Source organism: Cynocephalus volans, chromosome 4 (assembly GCF_027409185.1).
Source record: "Cynocephalus volans isolate mCynVol1 chromosome 4, mCynVol1.pri, whole genome shotgun sequence".
Lineage (NCBI taxonomy): Eukaryota > Metazoa > Chordata > Mammalia > Dermoptera > Cynocephalidae > Cynocephalus > Cynocephalus volans.
The window spans coordinates 80,038,377-80,045,975 of record NC_084463.1 but is presented as its reverse complement, the minus strand read 5'-3'; positions in this window follow the sequence as shown (position 1 = coordinate 80,045,975).

The following is a 7,599-nucleotide window of genomic DNA, read 5'->3' as shown; positions in this document are numbered from 1 at the left end:
ATTCTACTGAAAAGAGATCACTTAAGATGCTCTTATGACCCAGCTTTAATACAGGAATTCACTTATGTGGAATGAGTTCAGGCCCTTTCCCTGAATGTAACAAAGTACACACCAGCAGAATTGTATCCTTCATTTAATACTAGAGCTATTAGGGCTGGCCGGTTAGTTCACTTGGTTAGAGTGTGGTGCTGATAACACTAAGGTCAAGGGTTCCAATCCTCTTACTGGCCAGCCGCCAAAAAAAAAAAAAAAAAAAAATACTAGGGCTATTAAAGTGTGCTCCTGTATTCGTAAATGAAGTTCCTCTTCTTTTAGTTGTCTTCTTTTTGCATGACTGGGTCTAACCTAAACAGGTTGTTTAAGAACTTCCTCAGAAAGGACAGCTGAAGGCACAGAAGAAGGCAGATTGTATACCTTTAGGGCTTTCTTGTGTCTTTATAGTTAGGTCTCCCACTCAGTGGTTGCACAGCCTCCACCCAGTGGCCCTGGATTGCTTCCTCCTATTAAAGTCTCTTCCATTAGCTCTCTGCTTTTTTGAAGGGAAAAAACTAATGGATTAATGGATGGCCTTTTCCAAGGAGATGTTTGCCCTTCTTGGAAATAGTATCCCAATTCTAAAATGTTCCTGAGAAGTTCCCATTAGTAAGAAATACATTTAAACTTATGGGCCTTTTGGTACCACTGAAAATAATATCACATAGGTAGGATTTTAAGTAAGCTTTTCAATTTTTACAACAGATACTCTGCTTTTATAATTTATAAGATGATTATGTGTACTAATTTAAAAAATTCTTTGTATTTCTCTATCTTTTTTTATTTAAAAGACAAGTGGAACTTTTAGGCCGTGATATAGCAACCTTGTGCTTTTGTTTGCTTTATTTTCCTAATGATCAAGATACTGCATCTTTCAGCCCACGGAAATTAAAATAATTGGTATGAATCTGCAGTTAGTTATTTGAAAATCTCTAGCGCTTCAGTGGTGGTTCAGAAAATTTGCCTTGACTAGTAGGCTAATCTGTATGGCTCTACTCAAATGAGTTTTTTATGTGATTTCAACTAGTTCAGTGAGTCTCAAACTTTCACAAAAGGGCCAGTTTCTATAAGATACAAACTAAAAGGCCTCTTTTATCTGATTATAATAGACATAAAGTTGTCAAATATAAAGATTTCTGAATGCTTTATTTTCTGTTTCTTTGCTTAACTTGTCATGAACCAGTAACAGTTCATGGACCAGGACCGCACATTTTGTAGAATGAAAGAGAATATATGCGTACATAACTACCTGTTTAAATCACCATCTTAGTAGAGTGGGATAACTTAAGTAATGATCTTCATATGTCTTCCTTTCCCCATTCACTTGTCACTGTTTAGTGAATAGCCATTACCCACATAAGGAATAGTAGAAGCTAAAGCAGATGTGGGGAAAATTGCAGTTTAGGTGCTAGACCAGCAACTCTTGTGTCTTGTGATTATTTACATTTTCCAGTTTAATGTTTTAACCTGAATGACCTGGAGTTGGATGTGCTGTGGAACTTGGGAGACAGGCTGGAGAAAACCAATTAGTGCCTCAAAAAGTGTTTCACAGGTTGGCAAAAAGAGCTGTATTTGGACGTTTCTTCTTACTGGCTAGCTGTATGAGCTTGACAAGTCCTCCGTACCTGTTTCCTTTTATAGATGGTCCCCTACTAACGATGGTTCGACTTATGATTTTTCAACTTTACAATGGTGTGAAAGCGATATGCTTTCAGTAGAGACTACTTTGAGTACCCATGCAACCATCCTGTTTTTCACTTTCAGAACAGTATTCAATAAATTGCGTGAGACACTCAACACTTTATTATAAAACAGGCTTTGTGCTAGATGATTTTGCCCAACTGTAGGCTGATGTAAGTGTTCTGAGCACATTTAAGGCAGGCTAGGCTGAGCTATGATGTTTGGTAGGCTGGATATATTAACTGCATTTTCAACTTGTGATACTTAATGATGGGTGTGTTAGGACAACACCATCGTAAATTGAGGAGTATCTGTATGTACAGTCATACACTGCATAACATTTCTGTCAACTGCAGACCAAATATACAGTAGTGGTCTCGTAAGATTATACTGGTTATCCCATAGAGGCCTAAGTTTGTGTAACTACAGTCTATGATGTTCACACAATGAAATCCCTGTTGTTAAGTGACATGACTGTAAATGGGAACGTGAAAGGTGGTTCAGAGGTTTCAAAAGGTTCGAAATGGATGTTAAATTCTAAGGTGCTATACAAATATGAAGCGTTAAGCAACTGTTATTGTAAGAGTCAAGCCAATTAGAAGCTGGAAAAAGTTGAGATACCAGCTTTATGTATCATTAGGAGAAAGCGCTTCAGAATGTTTTGTATTTATATTTATAGATGTTTTGTATATGGTGAAGACAGTGCTTTTGTGGCTGTGAAGATTCTGTTTTCTTCCAGTTACCTTTCAAAGCCACGCTCTGTAGTCTTCCTCTCTCCACACTCTCTGCCTTTGTCTTCAATTTGTTCAATTCCACTTCTCCATTCCTGTTCTTCCTTGATGGCTTACATACCTGAGGCTAGAGTCTTTTCAAATCTTTCGGATAACTCTTTCCCAAGCCTTACTGACATAAAGGCAGTTCACAACTGAGAAACCCTATGTCTCTTTGACATAGCACTAAGATGCAATTATACTCAGAAGTCAGTGACCACAGCTTTGACATTGTTTTTAAGTTTACTGTTTCATAACTGCAAGTTTATGTCTAGAAATTTATCCTACAGAAATACTTAAAGCACAGATTTATAAAAGATCATTGGATAAAGATTTATTGAGGAGGTCTCTTTGTAAAAGGGAAAAATTGAGACCAATCTAAATGTCCTTCAATAAGACAATGGCTAACTTGATTATACAACAGGATCCCCAGGTACAGATGCTCGTTTTTACTTCTGTAAAACTAGAGCTCACATGGCCTCAGAGTTTTTCTGCTCCCAATATTCTGATTCCCCTTGCTTAGGAACCAAAAAACTTGCATGTTAAATTGTCTTCATAAGCTAAAAGTTAGCTCAGTTGGTTAGAGCATGGTCCTGATAACACCAAGGTCCAGGGCTTGATCCCTGTACCAGCCAGGCACAAAAAACAAAAACAAACAAAACTGCTTTAATGAGTCTCTTATGTGCAAATAATTGTTGTAATAGAGCAGACTGTATTTGACTTAAACTTTACAGATGAGTGAGAATTTTGAGATACAAAGGTAACATGCAATCTGGAAAACTCCCTGATGGTTTAGTGAGTATGCCAAGGAGAGGCTGGTGACAGAATCTCCTTTTTCACCCAAGTCTATTCATGACTTCTCTTTTAACTTTCTTTACAAGTGGTCCCAATCTGAGCCTCTTGGGAACCAAAGAGGTAATAATGGAGATCTATCAGTGATCTGTGTCTGGTATTTGAAAAAGTCTAATGGAAATTATACATTTACCTTCTCAAACTTCACCATCAAATTTCTTTGCAATACACCATCAAATCAAAGTGATACCCCTCATTATCTCTTGTTGATGAGGAATTCTGATTGGGACTTATGTATTGTTGATGAATAAATATAGGAAACAATTATTTAATAGGTTCACTTGGCTTAGAAGGAGAAAATCTTTTCAAAACATGAGGTACCTGAGGGAAAAATATTTTTAGGGACAGAACTGCCTGAACAACCACTGGTCTGTTACATCAAAGGAATTTAACCTACCTGTGTGCACTTTATAAGACCAAATCTAAAGCTTAAACTAGACATACTTTACACTAGTAATATCTTCTCTCCTACCCTTCTTCACTCTCACCCTATTCACTCTTCAACAAACTTTACATAAAACCTGTTAATATTATAAAACATTGACTCTGAATTCCCTGAAAGAGGAAGAGATTTATAGGAGACAGAGCTGAATGTATTAGTTAACATCTTGATTGAAGAAACTAGTCTGATGTAATAGAAAGTTTGCCCAAGATTTTTATTTGTGTATACAGCATTTGAAATAAAAAGTAGTTTTTCAGTGGACAAACAATTATAATGTATCCATGCTATGGACTGTATTGTGCAGGAAAGAAGAATGAAATTTAGGTAAAATGAAATAGAGACACGAAATAATGCCAAAGACACAGTAAGAGAAAACAGGCAAGTTTTCGGGTAATATGTATAATAGAATCCCACTTAACTGAAAATAGGTTAAATATGTATATTGTGGTGTATATATAGACAGAGATGTTCATATATGCATAAGCAAGTCTAGAGGGATATACACCAAATTTAACTATTGTTCTCTCTGGGAAGTAGTATTGAAAAAGGAGGGAGAACTTTTACTTTATAAATAAACTTCAGTATCATTTGAATTTTGAAGAATTTATCACTTTTGTAGTTAGACCAAACCAAAACCACCCACCTAATTTTTAAAAGGCAGTGGACATAGTGGTCTAGGCAACCATGTTCTCCTCAAGGATTGGAAAAGCTGGCCACAGGGAGGGATGGATTCGGTGTGCGGAGCCACCCGCACTAGCAACCCACACCATTCGTTAGCAGGAATTAAGTTGCGGATAGATGTGCTCATGATAACCATAGGGGTTTGCTGTGCTTTCAATAAACTATAGGTGTGTCTGATGCTTCCCAAGAAAGCAGGAGGGTTTCCGTTTTCCTCAGTATCCCCTCTGATGTCAAGAAGACTGCATATGAGTCATATCCCTGGGGGTTCACCCTATCACGTGTTTCCTCTTTGGTCGTGGTTACATCTCCAGCATTCTATTCTGCCACCTCTTTTTGGCCCATTTGTTACACTTGTGTAGCCCTTCTGAACTGCACCTTCTCTAGGGCTTGTCTCTGCATCCTTGCACTAGGCAAAACATACTGATGACTTTATCTCTCCCTGCCTGTGCTCCTCACCTTTGTGTGGTATTGCTTTACTAAATTAGAGTGAATGTAAAGTGCGCTCAGCTATTTAGCATTTTATGTGGACCTCAGAGGATGTGGGTTGTTTCAGTTCTCCTGGCATACCTAGAACACCATGAAATGAGAAAGTACAATATATACCTTTTTGGGTTCTTAGATCATAATCTCTGAGCATACCTTCTGTTGACAAAGCATGTATGTTTTGTATGGCATCTTTTGCACCCTTGAACTAGGCAGTACAGTTGTCACATGCTAGTTTCAGCCCTTTCCAGAAGCAAAAAAGGACCCTATGCATTACAATTAATATTCTGGAAGTACAAATTTCAAATTAGTCTTCTGGCTACAATACAGGGGAGAAAGGTGCTGCTAATAAGGTGGTTTTCTGAAGTGCTAAAATATGTTTACTGTTACAACAATGTGGTTAGTTCCATTGTGGTTTAAAATATTTGCCAGTCCTGTGCCTGTGGTTGAGTTTTATTTATGCCCAGTACTGACTGGAAACATCACCCAGAGCCTTCAAGTACTTGGCAGCAATGCGCTCACACAAAGGACCAGGGCTTTAGTTTCAGGTTTTATTTCATTCGTTCCTTAAAACACTTTTTTTCACAGTTTGAAACATAACTTATAGTTTAATATTTATACTGGCCAATCTCTATGATTTAATGTTTTTCAAAAAATAGACAAAATCCTCAGGCTCTGGAATCAAAACATTTCCACAGGAATGTTCAGGATGGGGGAAACTATTTAAAAGTGCAAAATAAACCCTTTTTCAAAGAAATAGAAAGATGATGGAATAACCTTTCATGAGATTTTTGGGGGACAATTTAATGTACATCTTGGTTTGCCTATGGAGGCCTCTCACTGGTTATTCTTTTCTGTTTCTCCTTTTATTATGAAGATGACCACCCCTGACTTCTGACAACCTGGCAGGGAGAGTTCTGAAAAGCAGGTGGTATAAAAGGACACACATGCTGCAGCAGCTGCCCAACTCCAAACTGGTTTCCTGTTGATGGACTTTCTGTATGAAAGAGGAGAAAGAAATAGATTATCCTTGATCCCCTTTTTTCTCAAGTACTTCTCACCCCATTTCTCCATGGCACTGGAAACTGTCCTGGCACAGGTCCTCGTTCTTCTGTCTGCTGCATGGGGAAAGTTTACAGATGTGCATGTTTACACGCGTGTTTACAGGAGGTAGCCTGAGGGTGAGTACCTTCTATATGTCAGGTGCTAGAGCTACAATCAGTTGTGCATAACAGCTGCTCTGCTTTCTGAATGAAGTAGTGCCTTCGGAGCCCTTCTCTATATCACTGACAGTCCCTGTGTGAATATTCCAACAGACCCTTTCCTGTAGCTCTGGATTCATTACTTAGGGAAAGGACTCTAATTTCCCCAGGAAACTCCTTACCTGCCACATGGGAAGTAGAAAAGTAGGTTCCCCACTGGGGACCTAAAAAGAGGGAGAAGAGAAAGGAATGGTCTAGCACTTCTTCACCTTTGCATGGATGAATTTGCAGCTGAGGGCTGAGAACACAGCTAATGACCTCGGCTTCCCCCATAATTGGAATGGTACCTTCAATCAGTAGCTTTGAATACTGGAGAGAGAAAAGAAAGTGGAAAATAAATTCATGCCTGCTTTTAGAGCTTGCCAAAAAAAGTAGGGAGGGAGAAACTTTCAGGTAAACATGGTGACCGACAACCTGAGAGAATAAGGTCCAAGGCCAGCTGTGGTCTGGTCCCCAATCTGACACCTGGAGCCCCAGTCCCCCAAAAGCATGTTATCAATTTCCAATACTCAGTATAGTGCTTCTCAGTTTAGCTTTCCAGATCCTTGAAGACTTCTCATGCTTTTAAATTGCTCAGAGAGCTCTATGTCTACTGTGGGCTTCTCTAGTACCCTGACGATGAGGTAGGTGAGGGCAACATATTTCTCAGCCCAGGCAGAAGACAGCAAGGGCCTGACTTGAAATATGAAGTGTTAGTGACTCAGAGGGACAGATCCGAAGCCCAAGATTACTGATTTTCCAGTCGTACCACCAATGTGCAGGCTCAGCTTTCGTAAAAGTGACATTATCCAGCTTGTCAGGAGGCCAGATGCTGCCCACAGTGGACATGAGCTACTGTCTTTTCCTCACGCTGGCCTGTTTGGGCCTAGGAGGAAAAATCCAATTAAAGTTGGAACAAAGGAGGAAGAGAAGGATAATTTTCTCCCAGTTTGTTGTATCCAAAGCTGGTCCTTCAGGAGTGCATTGAGTCCTCTCTCTAAAGCTCCAAGCCACAGGGCCTCACCTTGGAGCAACTCACTACAGCGCAGCAACATCCCCCCAATCTCTCCACCTCTGCTTCTGCAGCAGCAGATTGTTTAAAGCCTCAGGGTTTCCCACAATAGCTCTCACAGCAGTGCTTGTTGGATATGAGATAGGAGGTTGGAGGGAATGGCAGTTTGCTGAGCAGACAGGAGTACAAAAGCACAGAGAGTATGTTCCAGTGCCAGCTGCACGTCAGTCTGGAGATACTCTGGCTTCTGATGCAGAGACTCCTCCAACAGGCCATCCCCCAGCCAGAGAGAGTGTCTTGAGTGAGCAGCCAGCACTGTTGGTCACGGGTCAGCTGGGCCCTGAAGCTGCAGCCAAGCAAAGCTCTTGGTTCAAGCCTCAGTCACTCTTCTCAAATTTAGAGCAA